Consider the following 26,158-nt stretch of genomic DNA (forward strand, 5'->3'; position numbering starts at 1 on the left):
AGACTGGACCTGAGTTTGAGGGTTTTTTCCTTCCAGACAACACTGATCTTGTGGGAAGGTGCTATGTAAGTTACTGAGAGAGAAAGTCCTCCATTTTCTTAAGCAGTGTGGACTCCTTGAGCTACAATAATGACCACCTTGGTGGGTATGCCTCTAGTGGGACTCGTGGCATGAGCGTTATGTGGAAAATAATCTACATTTTGATTGGATAGGAGGGATCTTATTCATGGACAAGCAAATCTGGTCAAGTGGAGCTCATAGGACCTAGAGGAAAACGGCTGCTCTTTTTTAAGTGGACATCATGTGACAAATTACCCTTTAAACATTTGTGTTTGTAACCTCAAATTAGAACTGCTCACAGACATCTTCAAAAATTTTTGTAGTAGGTGGTGTTTTGTGCAGTCTTATAACTGACCTAAATAAGGAGAACAAGTAACGATGTATTTTCCAGAAATAATACATCTATATTATTTCTCCAAGCCTTGGTTGGATCATATAGAAGAAAGTGTCAAAAAACATTATCATAATCAGAGGTTGGAGAGTTTTGTTCTGCAACTATCTCTTAGCCACGTTATGGCCATTGCAGTACTGTGCTCACTAGTCTTGTGGTTATATACACAAGATCTTGGCACAACTGGGTCTTCTAGCATTTCATTATGCCTTTGGAAGGGCTCACTGGTGACTCTCGCTTGTGTTCCGTTGAGAAAACCAAACCAAAAACAAACAACAAAGAATTACACAAAGAAACTGATAAAAGAATTATAAGTTTAATACAAAGTTCAAGTAATAGGTATTTTGGAGCAGAATTAGAAGACAAATTGACAAAAGAGACTACTGAGGCTGGAGAAATGGCTCAGCTGTTATAAGCGGTGGCTGCTCATCCAGGGGCGCTAAATTCAATATTCAGCACACACGTGGTGGCTTGCAACTGAAACTAATGCTCTCTTGTGGTGTTCAGACATACATGCAAAGTACCCATATACATAAAATATATAACTAAATTCATCTTTAAAAACCAATATGAGAATATGGATTATGTGCATTTTACAATGAGACATTTGTTATTTCTCTCATTTATTATTTACTTATAGAATATAAATTGATGAAATGTATCTCATTATTCAGACATCTCTCTTCATACATTCATATTTGAATGTTATTTGACTGATAAATAGGTTGGATATTCTTAAAATGCTAAGTTCTAATGATTATTAAGAGATTAAAACAAGTTTATAAAATACATTAATAGACAAATTATAAAAATCAAAATATTAGGTGAGTTCTCACTAGGATTCTTCTTGGATAATCTGCTGCTGTTCTGGGTTGTGGAGAACCTGCAGCTTTGGGTCTGTTGGTCAGTTCCCTTCTCCTGCTCAAGCAGCTGCTCAGTCGTGTGATAAAAATCAGAGACTTCAAACCAGACCAACAACTCTGCAATGAAGCTTGCAAGTAAAGATATACGGACAAAAAATATTTACAGCAAGACTCACCATGTCCCACTATAGCTTCCATGATGAAATTTTTAATGTTTCTCTTTTTTTAATCTTAAATTTTGTGAGTTTTATCTTAGGGGCAGAGGAGGGAGGGCAGATTTGCAAAGCAACAGGAAATGAATATGTTTAAGATGCACGATGTAAAAGACACAGAATTGATAAAAGGAAAGAAAAAGAACTATTAGATGAAAAATTGTGCACCAAAAAAGATTAGTTAGGGTGACCTGAAATAACTTTTTTAAATACGAAAAAAATCTACGAAAGTCAGAAAGCTTTATGACCAACTCTGATGAGTTTCTAATGATCATGTATAGTGTCTTACAATGCTCAACTGGCCCCCGTGAATATCTGTTGAATCAGAACACACAGCAGTAAAATCAACAAACAAAAAAAAACCTAGGATCTGGTCAGTATTATAAGAAAAGGAAGAAAAATTGAAGGAGTATACCGAAGTATACCAAATCTACATCTGGAAGAATAAAATCAACTTTGTTTCCCGAAAAAAGGAATCACCTGGACCAGCAGACACAGATTTCTCAGGATAGTAAATAGGTATACTTGGTTCTACCCTTCTTTCCGCTCTCTCAAGGTTGTATTTGTTTCTTTAACTTTGAAATGAAAACTCTCCAAAAGAAAAGGTTTGATTGATGTGGTCCTAGGTCATTCTCCTTGCCATTCTAACCATTGACCTTTCATCTGAAGTAGAGGCAGGAGTGCCTTTCACACAATGATCCTGCAACTATTTTCCAGGATTACAGTTGGAGTGATACATTATAGTGGTGTGAATATAATTGTGTGAATGTAGGAAGTGCACTAAAAAGAAAAACAAAACCAAAAACTTTTGAATTTGTAACGCTAGCTGATATTAAAACCTTTTTAATGATTTCTGTAAAAATATTTTATTAACTGTGTTGCCTTCCCCTCAATTATTTAAGCATTTTATTGTGAATTTGATTGCTACAACTTTTGTTTCTCTGTTATATTCAGAACTCTACTACATTATTGACATAAAATCACTTTCTAGAAAAATATGCTTAAGATATTTAATATTATCTTATTATTTTAAAAAATATTTGTGAAAAAAGACAATTGGAGGCAGTGTTTGAAAAATTCATGTGTTCAAAGACTACTGAGAAACTTTGTTAAAGAATACATATCCCAAAAGCAGTTTTAGCCCTTGGAGTATTTCACTCATTCACCCAGCTTCCCAGGTCTGTACTTGCGTTCAGGCCTTACATATGAATTTGAGAAATTAAAATATATCTGTCTCTAAGTCAGCTATTTCTGGTTGAGCCATTTATTACATGTTAAACTATTAATAGAGTTTAATGTCTCCATTTTACTCTTACTCCAATTCAAAGGGAAGAGAGTTCTGCTGTAGGGGAGCCAATTAAAGCCCTCATTACTATAAATATGATGAAGGTAGAACATTCTAAATTACGATAATTCCTGCAAGGTACTTGCAGGCAGGTTTAACAGATAGCTTAGAAGAAGATGTTGCATTCAACTTCACAGATGTAAATTGCCAGGCAGGGAAGGGACTTCACTTACGATATTTGATAACTAACAGTTCCATACCCAGTAAAAGATCCCATTGGTTTGAGGATGAAAGATTGGAATGTAGTCAAGCCACTACATTAATTTTTTTTAATCTGGATCTATAAAAGTAAAGTCATTCACTTCACCTTTCAATTGGTTGCTTTCATATCCAAAACATATTATTAAATGTATTTATTTAATAGAAAGCAACTGAGGATCTTCCATGTGACAAAAATTAATTTACGTTATCTTTACATGAAGACTTTTATCGAAAGCATACACCTCAAATTCTCAGAGAAGAGAAAATGATATTTGTACTAGAAGATGAGGTTCATTATCTTAAATTTTTTTCTGATTCTGTCATCAGAAACAGCAGGTGAGTTGACTAGGACTTCAGTTTGTGTTTTTGGACATGATCCAGTTAAATATAGATTATTAATTCATCAGCATTTGGAACCACTCAAATAATTACATTCTAGAACAGAATAATTATATTTTAGTCTACATGCTTATCAAAGGAGCCACTTATCAAAGGGTCTGCCCTGCTTTAAAAGCCTTAACATTGTTTTTCTTCTCCATGGGACTTTATAGACATTCTAGGAAAAACAATCTCTTCTAATATGACCAATATAAATGCTTACCAAAAGAGGAAAAAGTTCATAATACTTTGACATAGTAAAAATATATTTTCTTCATTAGTTTTCAAAATAAACATCTGGAATTATTAAAATAAGAGAGAACTCTGTCAAAATTCAATGTGAATTAAAAATTGGTAATGAGTAAAATGACATGTATTGGTAATGTTGATCCAGTACTATACTTGAAAATATTTAGTATTCAAATTAAAAAAAATATTCATAGTTTATAAATTACAAAATATATGCATATTTCTTTTAAAATTTCAATGCTAAGCTTCTCTGTCAGAATGAGTTTACCATCATTTCTCTGGGTGAATTCAGGTGGATTTATATAATTTTACTTCAACTATCGTTCATAAATCTGTAACCCACATTGTGTGTCAAGATTATTTTTGCTTCAAGTTTTTTTTAATCAGTGAAAACCAGCAAAAACAAACTTTCAATGATATTAGAATTAAAGAAATCACATCATCCTGGGCCAACAAAAGGAGACTTTGAAATGACCTGAAAAGATTACTGTGGCTGAGTACAGTTAAGTACAAGTAATAAAACAGCAGAAAGGAAATAGACAAAACGGATGAGATATATAGATAGTAATCTGTTAATGGAAAAATAAATAAGTTCAGGAAAGATCTGAGAGAGATAATAGGATACAGAGTGAATAAGACCTTACAGTGAGAAAGTCATTTTTAATGAGAAGTTGATTTTGGTAATTAGACATTTTGATACAGAAAAAGCAATCTGATATAAACAAGGCAATGCTGACAGTTTGAGGTTATGTTGCCTCTAAAAGGTCACTTTTGTATTGCAAGACAGTCAAAACACTAGCCAATTTCACTGATTCAAGGTTTAAGACCCGAAATGGCACACACAAAGAACTAAAGAGAGAATTAAACTTTTGTAGACATGCAAATAAATAAGAATCTTCACATAGTTTAAATTTTTTTCCTCTAATCAACCAAGAAATACTTAACAGAACTATTATAAAATGCCTGGCACAGTAGAGAATTGTACAGTGCTTATTTCTTCTTTTCAATCTCTTTCATTGACCACCAAGTCCCCTAGTAAAGCTGAGGATAGAATTCATTATACATGTGCAAAAGCTCACGTTCAGATTCATACTCAGAGACTGGACTTTCCATAGTCCTCCTTAATGCCTTTTTGTTTTTCATCTCAACATTTCCCCCCAGTAATAGCTTCTAGATGTATTTTTGTCTCCTTCTCCTTCTTCGTGTTCTTCTTTCTGCTTGGTTTGGGGCCATAACAGTATCATATTGATACGATTATAATTATGATATATTATGAAGTCTCTTATGCCTTCATTACAGCTAGAAAAATCTGACTAATTTCTTCTGATATTTTGCAGTGGTGTGGACAGTTCCGAAACCACAGTGGTAAATTTGACAACTTCTGAACTTTCACCTACATAGAAAAGTCCCTTCCCTATTAATTCTGATGTAGATTTTTTCCTTTCATCATTTAATCTTTTATTGGATATTAAGATGGGTGATAAGTTAGCCTCCTCTGCTTAGCAAATAAGTAAATTTAGAGATGTAACATTATGGTACTAAAACTTAGTATGTTGTCCTTAATAAGAAATTTACAGAAAGTAGAACAGATCAGAGTTAACAGGAGCTTTTTCTTTCTTTCTCTTTCTTTCTTTCTTTCTTTCTTTCTTTCTTTCTTTCTTTCTTTCTTTCTTTCTTCCTTCCTTCCTTCCTTCCTTCCTTCCTTCCTTTCTTTCTTTTTATTGAGAAAAGGAAAAAAAAGTTTCTGCCTCCTCCCAGTCTCCCAATTCCCTCCCCTCCTCCCACCCTTCTCCCCCTCCCCCCACTCCTCTCCCCCTCCCTCTCCAGTCCAAAGAGCAGTCAGGGTTCCCTGCCCTGTGGAAAGTCCAAGGTCCTCCCCCCTCCGTCCACGTCTAGGAAGGTGAACATCCAAACTGGCTAGGCTCCCACCAAGCCGGAACATGAAGTAGGATCAGAACCCCTTGCCATTGACCTTGGCTTCTCTTCAGCCCTCATTGTTCGCCATGATGACAGAGTCCGGTTTTATCCCATGCTTTTTCAGTCACAGTCCAGCTGGCCTTGGTGAGCTCCCAATAGATCAGCCCCACTGTTTCAGTGGGTGGGTGCACCCCTTGTGGTCCTGACATCCTTGCTCATGTTCTCACTCCATCCACTCCTCATTGGGACCTTGGGAGCTCAGTCCAGTGCTCCAGTGTGGGTCTCTGTCTCTATCTCCATCCATCACCAGATGAAGGTTCTATGGCTAAGGGAAGTAGACAAAATTGCCAGGGAGAAAATTGAGATCTTGGGGGTGGGGTGGGTTGGGGATAAGGGGGAACGGGGAGAGAAAAGTGAGAAGGGGAGGACTGGGGGAACTTGGGGAAACAGGAAGATTGGGATAAAGGAAGGTTGGATAGGGGAGCAGGGAAGCACATATCTTAATTAAGGGAGCCATCTTAGGGTTGGCAAGAGACTTTTTTTTTTTTTTTTGAGACAGAGTTTCACTATGTCTCCCAGGTTGTCCTGAAACTCCCTACAAAGACCAGGATGGCCTCTGACAGAGATCCATTTTCCTCTGCTCCCCTCCACCCCGTCCAGTGCTGGGGTTAAAGGCATGTGTCACTACAGATGTTTTCTTTGGCTTTTATATGGTGTTGTCCAGAATGCTTTGAATATAACTTTGAGTCTACATAACAAAACCACGGTTTCTGGTCCTGGATAATAGAAAAAGGAAATATCTATTTGAGATTTAGTTAGATTGGGGCATTTAGTTGAGTTAAAAGTGGACATGATAAGTCATATAAAAGAGGGGAGTTTCACTAATAGATGCCCTGCTGCATCGAAAGTATAACTATCTCAACATACTTCCTGTCTCAAAATAGTGTGTCTACAATAAGAGAAGTTTAAATTGTTTATCACTAAATCATGGATTAACACGGAGTTCTACTAGGACTTCAGGATCATAAGTAATACACGTACTACTTTTAACTTGAGTCTGCTTTTACTTTTATTTTTATTTTATTTTGTGCTCAAACTACATTTTGTGCCTCCAGAAAAAAATACCAGGATAAGCAACCAATTTTACCAGGCGTCAAAAATGAGTAAAAATGAGGAAATGTGCTTCCTTCCTTAAAAATACCTAAGATAGCATACATTAATTTATTCTGTGGAACGCTGGCTCATACTTCACTATTTATTTGCTCTCTGCAAGATTAATATCTTATGATTTTACCCTGAGCACAGAACTTGAGGTTGAAACTCAGGCTTCTGTTATTGCACAGTGCATAAGACAGACAGAAGCAGTTAGAGGCACACACCCACAGAGAAATAGATAGACAAAGAGAGGGGGTGTAGCACTCACATATTTAATAGTGTTTCTTTATATGGAAAATAGTTTTCAAACTAGATAAAAGTACATCTTACCTTTGCATGGTTCGATCAACACCTGGGCCACCTCCATCTTTCATTAAGTTTCCTTTTTTGCTTGCTGTTTCAGGCTGTGTGTGGGAGAGGAGTGCACTGATCCTGCAGCATTGTGTGATCAGTTTTACTTGCTCCATCATGCCTACTGGAAACTCTTACAAGTCTTTTGGCCATGTGAATCTCCTCTTAACACATCAATTTAAGAGAAGTTGCATAAGTGTTATAAACATATGTAGTTATTATTATTATATATATACATACACATATGTATACTATCACATATGTATAAATATTATGTATAATAATTATATTGTATATATTATATGATATATATATAACCTTTATGACACATTACAGAATTGTAATACAGTACTTATCATCTTTTCAGTCTCTTTGATTGACCCCACCAACTCTAATAGGAAAGCTGATTTTTTTTAAATTCTAGATACTTTAACAATATTCAATTTCTTCAGTGTGTGAAAACAAAATGGTCTAACATTTATATATGTCTAACTTTAGTCTTCAGAATTTTTTAGTTTAAGTGCATACATCTTTTATACCCTAGTAAAGTCTATTTCTAAGAGTTTATACTTTTGGAAATATTATAAAGGGGATTCTTTTCTTAACTCTTTGTTAATTTTGGTTTGAGTGCACAGAAGTGTGCTTTTGTATGATGATTCACATAATATTCTTAAATTAAATCTATATAGCTTTATAAATATAAAGAATCACTATTTGTAGTTCAAAAAAATAAACACAAGGTTGAGAAGAAATAAATTTGAGGTTAAATATAGGAGAAAATAAGGATAGAAGAATTTGAATGGAATGCTTTTGTCTAATTTATGATCTGTAAATATTTAAAAGTCAGATAAAAACAGGTAGATCACCATGATAACGAATGGGCAAAGTAATGCTTCATTTAAAATAGATGCACGTGTCACATATCAATTCCATATTGTGCAGAAAATTCTAAATTTGTAAGGTGTTAGAACAGGCAAGAAAACAACACTTTCATTAAATTGTTTCTATAACTGCCAGCAATTAGTTGATGTATAAATACTTCAAAATTGCCCTTGTTAGCCATTTGTGCTATAACATAAATAAATCTCAAATGCTTGCTTTCATGAAAAAAAAAAAAAACTAATGCTTTGAAAATGTGATCCTGAATCTGAATATCCATGGAAACGTCTAAATGATATTCCTGGTAGGTACACCATGCTAAGAGAAGTATGATTCAATAAACTGTCCGTCCACGGGATAATAGAGTTCCTGGCCTCTTTACCCAATTAAACACAGCACAGTAAGGAATACACACACATACAAACACATAAGACTTAGTTGATTCTACGTTATGACTCACTTAAGACGTTTAGGTACCAAATTTAGGGAAGTATGAAATAAATTCTCTTTTTTTGGTAATACGTATGTAAGGAGAATCTTGAAGAAGATCAGAAGCTAGACATATTACCTAACTGAATTATTCAGTAAGGTGAAGGCTAATTCTGTAAAATGGTTCAGAGAGAATTGAATATTAATTCTTTTCCAAAGTAATATAAGTCAAATGATTTATTTTCAAATTATTTTTCTCCTTATTCTTACCTAACTTTTCATTTTCCCTTCATATGCATTCACTCCCCCATTGCATATACAAAGCACCTCAGTTGTGAACTTGAACAGGTATCAGATGAATGCCACTGGGCGTATTTATCTTAGGTGCCATCCTCGATCTCTAGTGACTTTGAGATGGACAGGAATACATATTCTATAAAATAAGCTTTATTAAACTACTAAAATATTTTAAAATCTATATTTTCTATTAAAATATAACTGCATCACTTTTTCCTTTCTTTTTCTCCTGTCTAGCCCTCCCATGCACTCCTTCACACCCTATCAAAATGATGACCTATTTTTCTTTCTTATATGCACACACAAGCACATATATATACATATATTAAATATATTTATATAATATAAACACATATGTTAATATACCTTTATATATGCTCATAAGTATACAAATATTACTTTGCTCATCCGTTTTTGCTGCTTGAATGTGTTCTTCAATACGATGCAGTTCCTCACGAGCCTTAAGAATTTGGCTAGTTTTCTCATACTAGGCATGGTTTCCATGGTGTTAAGTTGGATTTAGCAACTGTCACTTACCATGCAGATATGAGTTCAACTCTTGCATATATATATATATATATATATATATATATATATATATATATATATATATAGTCATCATGGTCATTATTGTAGTTCATAATCATTACATCTGGGTAGGAATGTTGAGAGCTTCCCTACCTTGCCAGTTTGTATATTTTCTTCTAGTACTATGAAAGCTAGCTGCCAGGAGCTAGGTTTTCTTATTAGATCTAGCTTGAATCTCATGAATCCTGTTTTCAAAGTGCATTCTGTCTTTAGCTCTATGGGATTTTATTCTGCCTTTGAGTGGAAAATATGACAAAAAACAATACATTACGTTGTTTTGTGAGTGATTTTGATTTCCGTAAAGATCAAATAGAACAGATCTCCTTCAAACCTGGTGCTGGAATTTTAGTTAGGGCAGTGGAAGGAAGGTCAATACCAAAGGAATGGGAGGGACAAATAACAACAAAAAAAAAAGTTGTGTCTAGAAGACATTGTTAAATTGATGTCTTTCATTCCTTTTGGACTGTACAAATCTTTCTGCCTCCTTTTTTGCAATGTCCCCTGAACCCCAAGGAGAGAGGTTTAATGGAGAAAACCCCTTTAAGACCAGGTTTTCCAAGTTCTCTCACTCTTTACACTACGTACAGCTGTACGTTTCTCTATTAGTTCTCATCTATTGTGGAGGAAGCTCCTTGTTAATGTCTTATCAAGACACTAGTCTTTGAGTATAGGAGACTATCTTTAGGGAGTCACTATATTGCTACATTTATTCTTAAGAACAATAGTATTGGGTTTTCTTCTTGACCAATGAGCTATCTACTTGTAGGTTCTTGACAACCTAGAAACTGCCATACCTTGGTTCTATCTCATGGAGGGGTCCTTAAATCCAATTAAATAATTTTGGTTATTTCAACAATTTATGTAGCACTCTTGTACCAGCGTAACATGTAGGCAGGTCACCATTGTAGACTGAAGGGTTTAAAGTTGAGTTGGTATTTAAATTTCTTCTCTGGAAGAATTCCAGTTCCCCCGAACATTATTTACCAGGGGTGAATTCTCTAGTTAGACACCTGTGCAGTGAGCTATGTTGACATTGCCTTCAGCAATAGGGTTTTACATTCACCTTGAGTGGAACAGCCAAGAGTCTTGGTGATATCCTAATTTTTTTTTTTCCTGAGGTAGGAGCTCCATGTCAATTGACCAACAATTCAATTAGCTGTGACTCATTCCTGACACTCGAGGTTAAATTTGGTGGAAAGAGATGTCTACTTAAGGATTTCCCTCCCTGTTACTTGATGGTAACTACATTTAGATTTTTTTCCTCTGTGTATATATTTAAAGACGCTTCTTCTGTATAATTTTTCCATTTGACCAATTAAATTCCCCTTGGTTTAGCTGTTCTTCCTTATATTCTCTCCTTTACTATTCCCCCATCACAATTTTGCCCTGCCATTCCAGTCTCTTCCCCAGCACCAATATATTTTATCTTCCTCAGGAAATACCTCCTCTCTCCCTTACTATACACTAACCTGTACACCTAGATAGATCCAGGTAAGGGGAATACTTGTCCATTACCGGTTAGATTACAAATTTGCATAGCCACTAGTTAAATCAGTGAAGTGGTTCCTCTGTATGCCAAAAATAAACTAGATTTACCTCAGATCCACCTATACCACTCTTGGGCATAAACCCCAAATAATCTGCACTGTACTACAGAGACACTTGTTTATACAGGTTCATTGCTGCTCTGTGCAGTTTAACCAGAAATTGGAAAACACTTAGATGTCTGTCTCCCGATGTATGATAAAGAAAATAAGCTACATTTACACAATGGAATATTACTTAGATACTTAAAAAGGATCATGAAATTCATGGGCAAATTGATGGATCTAGGAGAAAACATCTCAAGTGAGCAAATCTAGATTCCCATCACAAATATTGCTTGTATTCTCTTAAATGTGTATTTTAGCCTTCAAGCCTTCAGTAGGCATGCTACAATCCATAGAAATACAGAGGTTATGAGGTGTGATGTTTGGAAAAATACACTCATTGACTGTGAGGCAAAGAGATTGTACCTGATAGCCATTTAACGTTTTAACAGAATTTCAGACAAAACTGTGAATTTCAAATCTAGAATTTATATTGAATTTATCTAGTTTCTGAAAGACCTGGAGAAAATGTGATGCCATTAAAGGTTAGCATCAAGAAGATACCAAGCTAGATTAAAAATACAGGCCAAATCATTTGAAATTAATCTGTTTTCAGAGAATGTCAAGCAACTCTCAGCTTCCTTATAAGAATGTCTGCTGCCATGCCTCCCTTGGCACTATGGAAATTCTCCTTAGAAACATAAGTCAAACATACGTTTACACACACACATACACGCACACACACACACACACACAAACACACATATGTATGTGCACACCAACACACACACACACACACACACACACACACACACACACACACACACATATATATATATATATATATATATATATATATATGAATGATGGTGATGGATATACAATATATACTACCTACAAGACCTAGTACAGATAAGGCATTAACCCATAACCAGAAGAGCTAAAAAGCTGGAAGGTAGGAGATTATAGTAAGTGTTCTTTTGCATGTACTTTTGCAAGAAACTACTGAGGCTTGTAGAGAAGATAGTGAAATAAGGGAAAGGAAGAGCATATCAAACTTTACCAAAATGACAAAGAGCACCATGTAGAGCACCTCTTTTGAAAAGAGATTTCATAGTAATGTTATGGAACATGAAAATTTAAAGCTAAGAATTAATAATTAAAATATTAGAGTTAATGAATGAACTCATACTACACATTGCAGTTATTAGAGGCTGGGAGAGATATTCTAATCATAAATTAGAGTCTGGGGCATATGCTATACAAAAGGAGACACTGATGTGCCTATAATGTTAGGAAAGTTGCCAGCATTTAAATTGTTATTTAAATAAAAAGTTGCTGATAATTTTTTGCATAGACACATTAATAAATACAAAATGGTATATTTATAAGCACTACTGGGCCTAGAACTATTAAGAAGTATAGGTTTTATTCTAATTTTCATTATAACTTAGACACCTAAATATCTTAAACCCTGTTGAAGCTAATCTTCAATACTTATCATTAATATCCAACCCTGAAAATCATCTTTAGCTACATTCAGACTTTCTGAGTTGAGGAAATCTCAGCTTTATGGTCATTAGTGATCATTATCCTTAAATGAAAATGTACTGGAAATAACTTTTATATCATTCGTGGTGGGTAATTTAAAGAAGAAAATGGGAATATTAATGTTGAGAAAGTACAATGTAATGGCCACAAAGCCTGCAGAAGAGAGGATAGCAAACGGCAAAGGACATCAGGGGAAGAGATACCCTTGGTGAATAATTCCTTGTGAGATTTCTACTCCAGCATTGCCTTTTCAGAAAGGGAAGTGTGTGCCTCATGCCCGCTTTCCAAAGCCTACCAAAGAATACCAAACACTCTACCCTGATAAGGGCTGCCCTTTGTTCTTAGTACTTCAGTTCATTCTTGACCTTATAACATTTTTATATGACAAGTAGGATAGTTTATACCCTCTGGATGATAAACACAGAGAAGCATGAAGTCTGTTTCGGTCAATGCCTACCTTGTTGATATGGTCACTTTAAAATCTTCCTGAATTCTGTCTCAAGAACTGATAGAACTATGGGTTTGAATAATGATAAAAGAAACATAGAAAGATGCATGAAACAGGAAAAGGCATTTGCTGCTCTGTTCCACTTAGGCTCAAATGGTTCAGTGCCTACTGACCTTATTCTACCTGCCAATTCAATATAACCCCGGATCATGTCACTGGAAACCCCTTTTCCTTTTATTAAATTCATAGACAGTCATTCATTCAATCAGTCATGTCACCGGTAGTTTGACAGACAGAGGGTGACTTCATCTATATCTCCTGTGACTACAATCTCTAAAGACTCTTTATTCTATCTCCACATTTCATTTAAAAGTTTGTCTTATGCCCTACATAGTCACACAGCACTGAATATCAAGTTCACAGTTTTTCATAGTCTGTTAATATAAATTCCTATTTATTTGATTCCTCAAACTCAAACATGGATTTCTCTTAAAAATTTCAGCATTTTCAGCAGCCTCCATAAGTCTCCTTTGGCCATGAAGTCCTGAGGCAGAGACTTGAGATTTTCTTAGTGTACTCTGCAGTCTATTAGTATTCTTCAATGTTAAAGGTATTCTTCCTTCGAATTCAGTGTTTTACCTCCTTTCTGATTCATGTATTTTGTTTTGCTTACTTGCTTTTTTGTTATCTTAGAGAGAATGTTTCATTTAATTGCTTGGGGTGTCCAAGATTTGACTAGGTAGCCCAGGCTGACACTGAAATCATGAGAATCCCCCTCTGTCAGCTTTCCCAGTATGTGTCACTATGACCGTGCATGTATTGATTTTACTTGCTTACTTGCATTCACTCAGAAATTAAACTGAACTAACACCTCGCTCATCACTCCAAGCCATTACTGATATACAGTGGATGATTTTAAAGCATTTACTATACTTTAAAATTAAAACAAGAAATGTATCTAAAACTTTAAGGAGAATATAGGTGGGCAGAGTGAGTTTATTGAAGTTGTACAAATAAGACACCATTAGGGCTAGAATTAATTTAATTGGAAAAATACCATATATGAATAATCTGAGTTTGATAGCAGCACTCATGGATAAAGTCAGGTGATTATGATTATGCCTGTAATCTCAGCAGTTTAGAGACAAGATGAGTGGATTTTGGAGACTCACTTGCCAAATAGCCTAATATTATTAGAAAGTTCCAGTGAAACATTCTGTCTCAATATGAAAGATTGACATTCATACAAGTAAAATTATACAGATTATATTTAAGAATAAATATGCATATACAAATGCAGGTATGTACACAATAACAATTAGTGACAAAAAGCCCATGAATTTGAAGTAGAGTGGGGAGGTATATATAAGAGAGTTTGGAGGAAGAAAGGAAGAAATAATATAATTATATTAAAGTACAAAAATAAACATCAAAAACTATTTAAAAACTGAAAAATATAGACAATTTTTGAAGAACAACACCCAAGTTTACCACTGACCTTTACATACATGGTATTTACATGCATACACCCCGACTAACATATATGACTGGCACACACACACACACAGAGTGCATAAAGAATTGATTTTAATCTGTTCAATAGTGAAGAATAAAATTTTACAGATTTAATAACTTAGAAAAATTGAATGAGAAGTGTCACTATTGAGATTAATTATGGTAAACATAGAAAGTAAGATTTAAGAGCAAACTAAACAGAAAAGAGATTAAAAGTAATATTTAAATCTCATGGGACTTGGCAAATAAAATTCTTAGATAAATGAGGATAGTGCTTTTTACACAGTGTTAACCAATTTCTCATTGACTGGAGAGGTGAACGAGGAATTGGATTGACTATAATCATTATTAAAGTGAGCCAGTAGTAGAGAATGTTTACCTTAGATACACAGAACACACTGATCCCAGAGAGTTCGCTTTCTTTCATATAATATTATTGACTTTCAATGTTTTAAGCAAGATTTCTTGAAAGAAAAATTTAAGACTATGTATTTTCCACAAATACAGTCTTATTTCAATGTAAATGCTTTGAAGAGATAAAATCCCTACTGTTCACAAAGGAGGAAAGAAACAGGAAATTAGAAAGGTGAGAGGCATAGAAGCGGCGGCCGTTTCCCTGACTGTTCGAGTTACAACCGCTGCAAACAAATTTGCTGGATACTCAGTGACTGAACACAGCATCACTTATTCGGCTTCAGTATTTTCTTCCTGGCAGAAATGTCAGGAAACCTATAAGCGTATTTTAAAGGCATTAGGCGAACCAAGGACCTGTGTTTTTAAAAGAAGGAATGAATAAAAGCATGTAAGACGGAGACTTAGAATAGCGCCCATCTAAAGCCCGCACCACTAAACTAAAGAGTGGAAACGGTTTGAGCCACATGAATGCATCTGCACTGTCCAGAATGCTAGACAGAACAATCAGGTCATCTTTTCCTTCTTCCGGATTCGTAATTTGCTGCTTGCAATCCCAATGAAGTTTAGAGTTTGTATCTGGTTAACTGGACATTAAAAGTTGAAACTTTGAAATGTATACGGAAAAAATGTTCACCCCAGTGATAGTGCTCAGTTTTCCGAAATTATGCAGGGAATATAACCTAAAGATGTTTTCGAATTTACATGATCATGAGATTAAAATAGTGCCAAAGTGTGCCAGTTTTCTACTCGATGCCCTTCTCTCTATATTTGATGCCAACATTTGTTTTAAGGTGTCATGGCAAGTTAAAGAGACATTCTGCATGCCCCTTGCTGTAAGTAAAGGGCACACTACTATTTTTTTCAATGTATATATCTTTAAATTCCATGGTGACTTCTTAGGAAGGAGCTGATTCAGCGTCACCCTTCAACTTCCTGTCTAGACTCCAGATGTCACCGCCTAAACTGTTGGAGTCGTTTTTGGAGCATGAAGATTGGGCTCATAATTATTTGCCTACTTTAAAAGCTTTCATTTCCTCTAAACTATACGGATTCACTGTCTTCATTGCACTTTTTCCTCCTCCCCTTTTTATTTCCTTTCCTTATTTGGCACTATATAAGATGAAAGAAACAGGAGAGATTTAAAACGTGATTTATTATTTTTTTATATATATATAAAAAGAGTTCAGGCCTAGAGCAGTGGCCCTAAGATATCCCGGTGGTTCAGCGACCATCTACCTATGGGGCCTCTAGCCTTTGAATTGTGACTTTTATCCTCAGTTGCAACATGGCTCCTGCATTGCTAAGCATCAGAAAAGCACGCCACAGAAGATAAAGGGAAGAGGGTAGAGAAAAGGGTACAGACAGCTAAATCTGTCCCTGGATTCTTTATCTGAGAATGAGTCGCTCTCCTGGGGGCATTGACTGATATTGTTCTTCCTCGTTTCATTGGTCCGAAATGTGCCACTGAGGCCACCCTCAATGGCAAACAGAATGTGAAACCAAATGTTCGGCTGGGAACTTTCCTAAGGTGTCAGAATCGGGGTTCTGTTCTAAAAATGGGTAGAATGAATACTGAGTTGGTGGCGAGATTTGTATAGTGTGCCTCTCTTTTCTCAACAGTCTGATCTTTGTTCAGTCTCCTATACCAGGACAAAGCCACTGGTATGTTTAAAACTCAATTCACATGGATACGATTTTCTAGACAGGAAAAAAAAATTAAGAAATTTCAGCAATGGCTTTAATTTAATTTAAAAGGATCCCAAGTATCTATGATAATATTCAGATCATTAGGTTTATTAATAGTAAGAACTCTCCAATTTGTTATAGAAAAGAAAACCAGCTACAATAACTTTTCCAGCTTCCTAGTGAAAGTGTTAGATATTACTGTATTCTTAACCCAAATGTCCTTATTATATTTTCCTCTGGTGTCTAGCCATTTTTTACATCTTATAGCAGCAATAACTCTCTATTCCATAAAAATAGAATTTTACAAGCAAGACAAACACTTCCATAAATTAATAGAAATACCTGCCTATAGTGAAACAATGAATTTTCTTTCTTATTCATACTTTTGTGATGTATTTATCTTGAAATAACCCTCATTATATCTTAAATTTACAGCTTTTTATGGATTGAGGATATAGGAGAAATTTGGTCAACATCTAGACTAGAAAGAACAAGGCATTTATAAGAAATCCATAATTCAGCTTTAAATAGTTTTCAAAACATAGGTCTAGTCCAAAATGTCTCTGAATATATTTGGTTAAATAAGATTTTCCACAAAATGAGGTGTTTCTATTCATATATACATTATTTAATAGTGAAATCAAGTTATTTAACATATCCATAAATCCAAGTTCTTACAACTTTCTTTCGGATATGTTCAGGGTCTACACTTCTGAAACTTTTAAAATAATACAATATTTCTAACTATATTACCCTACTAAAAATAATCTCTCCTAACTGAATCTTTTAGCTATTGATCAGTATAACATTGCCTTTTTTCAATTTCTCCCACCAGTCTCTGGCAACACCTCTCCCATCTTCTGCCTCTAAGAGTTCAGCTAGTTTCAATTTCACATGTAAATAAAACCATGAGATATTTGTCTTTATCTGTGTAATTAATCTCAAAATATCAAGATGTTGCAATATAGGAATTAATCCATTATATTGCTAAATTATATTTTATTATATATGTATAGATTCATCTATATTATTTTAATGATAGTATATGGATAAATATAAACTTATACTCACATGTAGGTTTTAATTATCTTTCACAATGAAATAATTTCATAAAATAAAAAGTTATTTCTATTTAAGAAAAATCCTATTATGTTAAAATAATTTTATACATGGCTATTGTTCAAGAAAATTAATTCATAAAAACAATAATAAAACAACAGCTTATACTTTATATTATGATAATTCATATATTTTGGCATTTCCCTTTATGATACAAATGAGGCAACTAATAATAGATTATTAGAGCTAGGTGACTTTTATAGTTGCATTATATATTTTTCAACAGAACTAAAAATGGAAATCAAAACTTTCTATGCCATCCACTTCAATAAGCCATGCAAATACAGAAAATAACAGTTGTAGGCATGCAACTCTTTAGTTTTTTTTGTTTTCTCCCTAATAAAAGTGCCTGTTGTGTGTTTAAAAACAATGTATAAAAGTCCAAAAAAGTTACTTTCTTCTAGGTTGATGTGACCTAAGAATTTTAATTCCAAGATTCTGAAATAATTTAATTGTAAAATTCAGGAAAAAATCTACTGAAAACAGCCAATACTAATTTACATTTTCATGAGTTTGCTTAATGTGTTTGAGCTTGCAGTTTCTACTCAATTGCATCAGGCTTCATTCATGCATATGTATTAGCAGTTGATACATGTAAGGACTCATGTTTATTGAAAATGATTTTCAGTCTAAAGCCATTCATAAAATTCAGCTTTTCTGTACTCAAATACTTGGGTGTCATGAGAACACTTGCAGCTAAGCAAGGATAATTGAGTGTAGAATAATTGTTGCCTTCATTCAGCAAGTGTCTCCTGTAAATACATAGGTTCTTTAGCTAGCATAAGAACGATAGCATGATGATAAATGCATTCATCACCAGAGACAATCTACACTCATTCGTGATAAAAATAAATTCAACTAGCAAAAGTATGATTATGGTATCAGTTAAACTGTGAGATTGAATATCTTTCTATGAGTTGTTTATGGTGGAAGGTAGAGAGAAAGGGAGAGAATTAGAAGAGAGGAAATATTCTCTGTAGCAAAGAAGTAACTTACTACATTTAATTCCAGTAACAGATGCAAAAGAAGATACTCTTATTTTCATTTTATTGCTGAAAGAATATAAACAAATGAAAACTTTGCTACTAATCTGTATTCTAGGGAATGTGGAGTAAGGTGCTAAGAGTACTTTGTGAATCCCACTGTTGTCCCTGTGTTGAACTATTTGTATAAAAATATCAACAAAATTTACTTGGGCTCTGTTAAATATATTTGAGTGATATCACTTACTGTAAAAATATCTAGTTAAAATTATGTTGAAAAAAAATCAAGAAGGTAGAGTGTCATCTACCTTCTTAATAGTTGATCAAATAATAGAAGCCAACTGAATCAATGTTATGGGAGTATTTTCTTGCCAGAGAGAAAGCAATGACCTTCACTTCCATAGCAAAAAAAATAGTGTCTCTATACCAGGCTCTATCAAATATTATGGTAATTGATCACCAGCCAGTTGTGCATAAATTAGTATTGTTCTCTAATCAATGACTCTCATACTTTCTATTTTACATGGAGTCAAGTCCCAACAAATATAAATAAAAATAAAAACAACAACAACAACAAAACCAACTCCTATCCTTAGATTCAGAGAAGATGGAAAAGAAGTGGCCAGGAAGATGGTAAAACTCAGAACATCAGGTAGCTCACTCTGAGATCGCATTTGCTAGAGAAGTCAGAAGGTGGACCCATAAAGTTTCACAACATGCCTATTTGTAGTAGGGAGACTGCTTGTTTGCTACCAGCTGTCCAGACTCAAAATAACCTGGACTGCTTGATGCTATGCTATATGAACTGGACATACAAGAACCACAGAGAAGTGACTACTTAACATGCCTAAAGGTGAGATGATTCTTCGGGGTTCCTGCTTCATGAAAGAGTCTGCCAGACCGTCTGCAGGATACAGAAGAAAGTGACGGACAAACTGCCAATATAGGATGAACTGTCCTAAAAATTTCCTGTTTTATGTAAAAGTTTTCTGGATACTATGTGTCTATAGGGCAAAGATGGAGGCCAGAAACATTACAGAAAAATTTTAGGTGACTGTGCAGGCAACAAGATGTCTCTGTCAATTCTAGAATTTTGGAAGTTGCTTGCAACATGCTTCCTGTCAACTTAGGAAATATATCCTTGTGGAGTTTTTGATTGAGTTGAAGAATACATAGTTATAATTATAGTTTTATTTAGTTATGATAAAATGATAAAGTATTTATAAATGTAAGTGTAATTCTTGTTTGATATCTGTCTTGTTATATGTAATTTTACTATGTTAAAGTTAAAACCTTCCTTTTTATTTAAACAGAAAAGTGGAAGTGGTGTGGGAAGTCCTTCTGTCTATATTTTGCTTTTATTGCTTAATGAATAAAGAAATTGCTTTGAGCCTATAGTAGGGCAGAACAGAACGAGGTGGGGAAAACTAAACTGAACGCTGGGAGAAAGAGGGCAGGGTCAGGAGATGCCATGTAGCTGCTGCCAGGAGCAGACCCACTGGAACTTTACATGATAAGCCCCAGTCACGTGGCAATATACAGATTAATAGAAATGGATTAAATTAAGATGTAAAAGTTAGCCAATAAGAAACTAGAGCTAATTATTCAAGCAGTGATTTAATTAATACAGTTTCTGTGAGGTTATTTTGGGGTTGAGCAGCCAGGAACAAATAAGCAGGCTCCTATAACATCTGTCTAAAAATGAGGTTTACTAGAACAATACACATGGATATCTTTAAAACTCTATTCGGTTACTTTAAATTTTATGGCAAACTAAAAGTGAAAATTTACATAGCTTTATGATTTTGAAGAATCCCAGGCAAATAAATGTTTAATTTATTAAGAATAACATATTATTAATAACTGATTATTCAGGATGGATTATTTAGAATAACTGATTATTAAGAATATTTAAAGGTCAATAAAATACTTATTCTTATTCATTTGGAGTGAAGGTATAGGATTAGCTTTTCTTGTTTAACAGAAACTACTGTTCAGAAAACTTAAGCAGACAAAAATTCAGAGTTCAAGGATTTGGAGAACTTCAAAGAAACTGGACTTCGTTTAAAATATTAATAAAATTCTTATCTTAGAGCCATATCAGCCATGTACCCTAGTTTTTCTTCAATTTGTTTCGGATTTATAAGCCAGGGAATTTTCTCTCCCATCTTTTCAGTTTATTTATATCCTCAACACAGATCATTTTCAGAGTTTTAAGTTCCAGAGTTTTACAACTCACTCTGTAAAATGGAAGTGTCTTTTATTAGTTCTAAAAAGTGCCTTTAGTGACTTTCTAGGGACAGCCTCTTCAAATGTTCTCTCATTGCTGAAAATATTCATCTCCATTCTCTCATAATATTTTTGAATTTATGGATTTTGTAACATCCCTTCTTGACTTTTATTTCTCCAGGTTGAAGAGCTGTAATTTTTTTAATCTATACTTATATGAAGCATTTGCTTCCATAATTCATGCGGCCTCAAGTTTTTGTGATGAGAGAAGAACTTGCCGTTTTTGAAAACGTGAACTCGGTTGGAAAACAGAGACGGGGGAGACACTGAATAGGCATGCACCAATTAGCTATGTTTGCTCTAAGTGGTAAGTGGTTTCTCGTTGCTTTTATTCTAACATAGCAATTGTATCACATATGTTACAGTTACTAGATAATACGAGTTCTAACACGTGTGCAAAGCCGTAAATATGGTATTAGCTTACGTCAAGTTCTTGTAAATGAGTTCAGTCAAAAAACACATTGCGAAGGACAGCACCTCACAGGGAGAGTACTTGTTGAGCATGTGCATAGCCCTGAGTTTCCTACCCTGCACTCCCCCCCACACACACAACATGCAAGCATTCACGCATGCACAACAGCGCAGGTTCTTGATCCTCTTTGGTCTTGTAGGTTTCGTGTTCCTGTAAGATGACAGAAAGCAGATGAACATACTGATAGCGCAGTGTTCACTCTGCTGGTTCAGACGTCACAAGTGGTGACGAGTAGGTAGTAAATTAACAGTTTGTGCAATTAGCGTGCTGTGACCATCATGTGGAGACTTTAGTGAATAGCACATTTAGGACACACCAAATCTCTGAATGACTGGCTTAAAATTCTATCCAACTTTTAAGGGGGTCACAGTAAGTCTAATGCATAATCCAAATTCAGCAGCCGTGGTTATCTGGAAAATGACTTTTGATTGTGAGCCAGTGACTGTTAACTTTTCTTATAATTTTGTCGCACTGTTAGAATATTTGCTCAGTGTTGAATTTCTCACCTTGAGAGTAATTTCTAAACACATGTAAGGCAATTAAGACTGAAATTACCATTATTTTATAGAAGTAAAGGATGATGTTTTTCATTCTGTTCTGTGTTTAATTATCCTAGGTCTTTCACTGTTTAGACATATCATGATGATACATTGCAGATGAAGTACGCAATTACATTGTAACAAATGTAAAATGTAAAATATGCCATGAGATAAATTTCATGTGGGTAGGACAAGTGCATATATATTTTCAGCTGTGTAGCTCATAGGCTTCCCTTGTTCCGTGCATACCTGCTGTCCTAGTAGTCTTTAGAGCTTGTTTTCCCAAAAGTCTTCTCAGTCTATAAATAAATTTGCTACAGGACAAAGATGAAAGTTTATTTAGTGTTTTAGAAAGTTTACTTCTAATGCCATTATTAAAAACTTACATTAGCTAAATAAAAATAGTCCTAGTCTCAGAAGCAATTTTAGGAATCATTTTATTCTTATCATTCTATCCATGTACACTGAAATTTAATGTTCATTGACTTCAACTCAAATTTTATTAACAACAAATGGCTTGCTTTTCTTAGAACTTTGTGTCTTGTATTTAACTTTCTGTTTGCCTTGAAGACATTTTACTATTTTTAAAATAATTATTTTCCCTTTATGAAAAAAAAATTGGATAAAACAAGTGAAATTTCAAGAAATAGAAAAGAAAAAAAAAGCAGAAACTTTGGGAACATTCCCTTAATATTTTCTTCAAAAAATGCTTCTGTGGCTTTCCATACTATTCTACAGCTCTAAAGTAAATAGGCAACCAGAACAACTCATATGTCTGTCAGAGGAATAAAATCAGTTACATTTGTAAAAGCCACTTGCTAATTGTTGATATTACATATTTGTAATTTACCAACAAATTATTCCTCTTAATTCTTAGTTTTTTATCTAATTAGTCACCCCAAATATTTCTGTGAGAGAACTTATTGAGAGTATGAGACATACAGTTAAATAGTAGATAGAATGATTTACCTGGCATTCTCCAGATCTGAGGATCAATCCACAGTACTGACAACTATAAACACAAATGAATAAATAAATAAATAGATAAATATACTGACATATAAGATCTTACAACAACAGCAATATGGTGACCCGAAGGAAACCCAAACAGTGATGATTATACAATGTATTTTACAGGCCAACCTACAAATTTGCTGCCAATGTTCTTGGATTATAGTAGCCCCAGATTGTTCTATAACACAATAGCTGACTGTGACTTTATTTACCTGAACATCTTGCTACACATCCAGAGCTCACCTTGAGTTGCTTTTAAAAAAATGAAAAAGTTTGCGATGAAGTGATGGTTCATTGTTAAAACAGTTGCTGCTCTCCTAGAGGGCAAGGTTTGGTTCGCTGTACCCACACAATGGCTTACAACTATATATACCTCCATATCTATGGAGCCCAGTGTTCTCTAGGTTTTGTTTGCCGCACCCACACAATGGCTTACAAGAATCTATACCTCCATATCTATGAAGACCAATGTCCTGTTCCAGCTTTCATAATCTCCAGGATTGTATGTGTTGCACATACATACATGCAGGCCAAATGCCCATTTATACATATAAAATAAAATAAATCATTTTTGATGAAGAATCTCCACATTCCTCCTATTTCTAACATTTTGAAACATTTGTATTCACTGCAGGTTTAATACATACTATTTTCCACATTCTAGTATTGTCATCTTATAATGGATCTGATATATACCTTGTCTACAGCTAGATTAAAGGCTCCATAACTGAAGAGATGTTTGCCGTGACTATTGCAATTGTGATCTTGCTGATGTACATGCAGTAACCATTATGGTAATGGACAGCTCTAGAATTGGAATTTTAAAATGAGGAAACTTGGAGAAATTTTTTTAAGGCAAGAAGATTTTGCCTGTCTCCACTTGCCAAAGACACTAAAAATCATTTATTTTTACAAATTTTATTCAAGGTAAGAATAGTTTGAAATTTTTCCCCTTAAATATACAAAATATCAGCTATATTTTTTTAGGATGATCATGAATTCTTCTAAAAATAAGGTGTTTTTGAGTTGAAATGTTTCGCCTTGAAGAAAGCCTAAAGGCAAGAAAGTTTAGACACTTGAAATTCCTAAGTTTTTAAAGCTAACTTATTTTATTAACTGAGGCATATGCTATAATAAACTGTATTTGAAGACTATTGTTATAGATTTAATCTTTCGATACTTAGGGACATTTGGCAGTCAAGAGTAAGAACACACAGACTTAGGCAACTTTCATAAAAATAATATTAGTATAATTAAATAACTTAACTGTGTGAAATACAGAACTGGGACAGAATATCATTATGAAAGGATGGGATATTGGATAATATATGTCTTTAGATAAAATAAAACAGACATTAATAACATAATCATCTTAAACACAATTTTAGCAAATTTTATTAACACTGAATAAAAACAAGCTGTGGAGAAACAAAGGAATCATTAAAATATATGAAAAACAAAAAATATTGATAGCTAGAATTGCTTTTCTTATAGAGCATTTTCGTTTGTTTAACTGTTTCAATAAATTCAATCAAATAATAAATATAGAAATTAGCCATCATCTAGGCAGTTAAAACTCTTTTAAAATGATACAGCAGCTCTGGAAAATTAAAATTTTAATGCAAAACTAAAATGTAAGCTGGGTCCCATGAATTGAATTGATTGTCATAGATTTTAGAGCCTAGGTAAAAGAAATAGTCTGTTTTGAATTGAAAACAAAATCGTTTTGAATCTATATTCCCGTTTAGCACCAAGTTTCATGCATCTCTCTTGTCACTTAGTTTCTCTCAGAACAATTAATCAATGGCCAAAGGAAAATGCTAGAAGTTTCAAGAAACTTCCTTGAGAAATGTCAGTGTACTTATCAAACTGTCTGACTCAAAAATTGCCTTCAAAAAAGTGGTTGCTGCTTAGCTCAGTGGATTTTTTTGTTCATAAGACAAAGAAGGAAAAGCATGATAAAAAATCATAATGACTAGATAGTTTTGGAATTCGACCTTAGAGGATGACATTTCTAAGTGGTTTGCTCAATAGGAGCATCATTTGTTTGTTCAAAAGTTATTTGTCCTAACACTTTGAACTCTTAAAATAAAAAGAACAGTATAAAGAAAGCAACAGCCTATAATTAGGAGTATTTAAAGAGTTAGACTGGATCATAGAGATCAACATAAGATGACTAAGAATAGCTTATTCAAAATACAATGTGACATCAAATTAACTCATTTGAACATGTCTAAGACTTGTCATCTTTCATCCTCAAATTAGTCATTCATGATTCAATAAATTTTGCATGGAATCAAGATAGTTTCAATTATTTTTATCAATTTCCTGACAGAAGGCCTTGGATTTCCAAAGAATTGCTAGGAGTTTACTTGTGGCGATAATGGAGAAGTTTACTCAGTTTCAAGATTTATTATAAAATTAAGTGACTATGGTCCTGCCACTTTGAAAACTGCCAGTCTTATGGATTCATGTATAATTTGAATATCTTGCATTGTTGTAAAATTTGCCTAATTTTCTTCAGAGTCATATGGGAAAAAGAAATTAATTTCATGGATTACATGTAACTATTTATTTATTTATTTATTTATTTTTTAGGTCACAATTTATAGATACATTTATTTTATATGATCAGAACACGCTTAAGCAATTATTAAGTCTGTTCTGATAAAATATACTATTTGTTACATTCTTTTTTTTAAATATAATTTTTTTATTGAAAAAAAAAAAGATTTCCGCCTCCTCCCCGCCTCCCATTTCCCTCCCCGTCTCCCTTTTCCCCCCTCCTCCCTCTCCTCTCCCCCTCCCCCCCACTCCTCTCCCCCTTCCTCTCCAGTCTGAAGGGCAGTCAGGGTTCCCTGCCCTGTGGAAAGTCCAAAGTCCTCCCCGCTCCATCCTGGTCTAGGAAGGTGGACATCCAAACTGGCTAGGCTCCCACGAAGCCAGAACATGAAGTAGGATCAAAACCCAGTGGCATTGTCCTTGGCTTCTCAGCAGCCCTCATTGTCCGCAGGACTCAAGAAGATGTCAACGCAATATTAAGAAGTCAGATCGTAACCCTCTATTCCTTTGTGTCTATCAATGTTCGTGTGTGCCATGGAAAATCAGGAGAGTTTTTCAATGTTTACAAAATAACAAAATATCTAACAGTAAGTACAGTTTGTAAGCGAAATGATCGTGATCAAGACTAGAACAGTAACATTTATGAAGGAAAGAAAATAATT

At 34.3% G+C, this 26,158-nt stretch overlaps 2 long non-coding RNA genes across 3 annotated transcripts in view; one reads left to right on the top strand and one right to left on the bottom strand.

Moving 5' to 3' along the window:
- LOC126511995 (uncharacterized) overlaps positions 1-26,067 on the top strand; it is a 70,844-nt gene extending 44,777 nt beyond the window's left edge. The window contains exons 3-5 of the long non-coding RNA XR_007594866.1: positions 21,031-21,216; positions 23,642-23,861; positions 25,948-26,067. This is a non-coding gene — a long non-coding RNA (uncharacterized lncRNA). The remainder of the gene's footprint in view (positions 1-21,030; positions 21,217-23,641; positions 23,862-25,947) is intronic.
- Positions 1-26,158, bottom strand: part of LOC126511993 (uncharacterized) — a 1,200,080-nt gene that overhangs the window by 192,952 nt on the left and 980,970 nt on the right. The gene's annotated exons all lie outside the window — the stretch shown is intronic.

The sequence above is a fragment of the Alexandromys fortis genome, unplaced genomic scaffold (genome assembly GCF_014885135.2).
Source record: "Alexandromys fortis isolate MF-2015 unplaced genomic scaffold, M_Fortis_MF-2015_v1.1 scaffold_113, whole genome shotgun sequence".
NCBI lineage: Eukaryota > Metazoa > Chordata > Mammalia > Rodentia > Cricetidae > Alexandromys > Alexandromys fortis.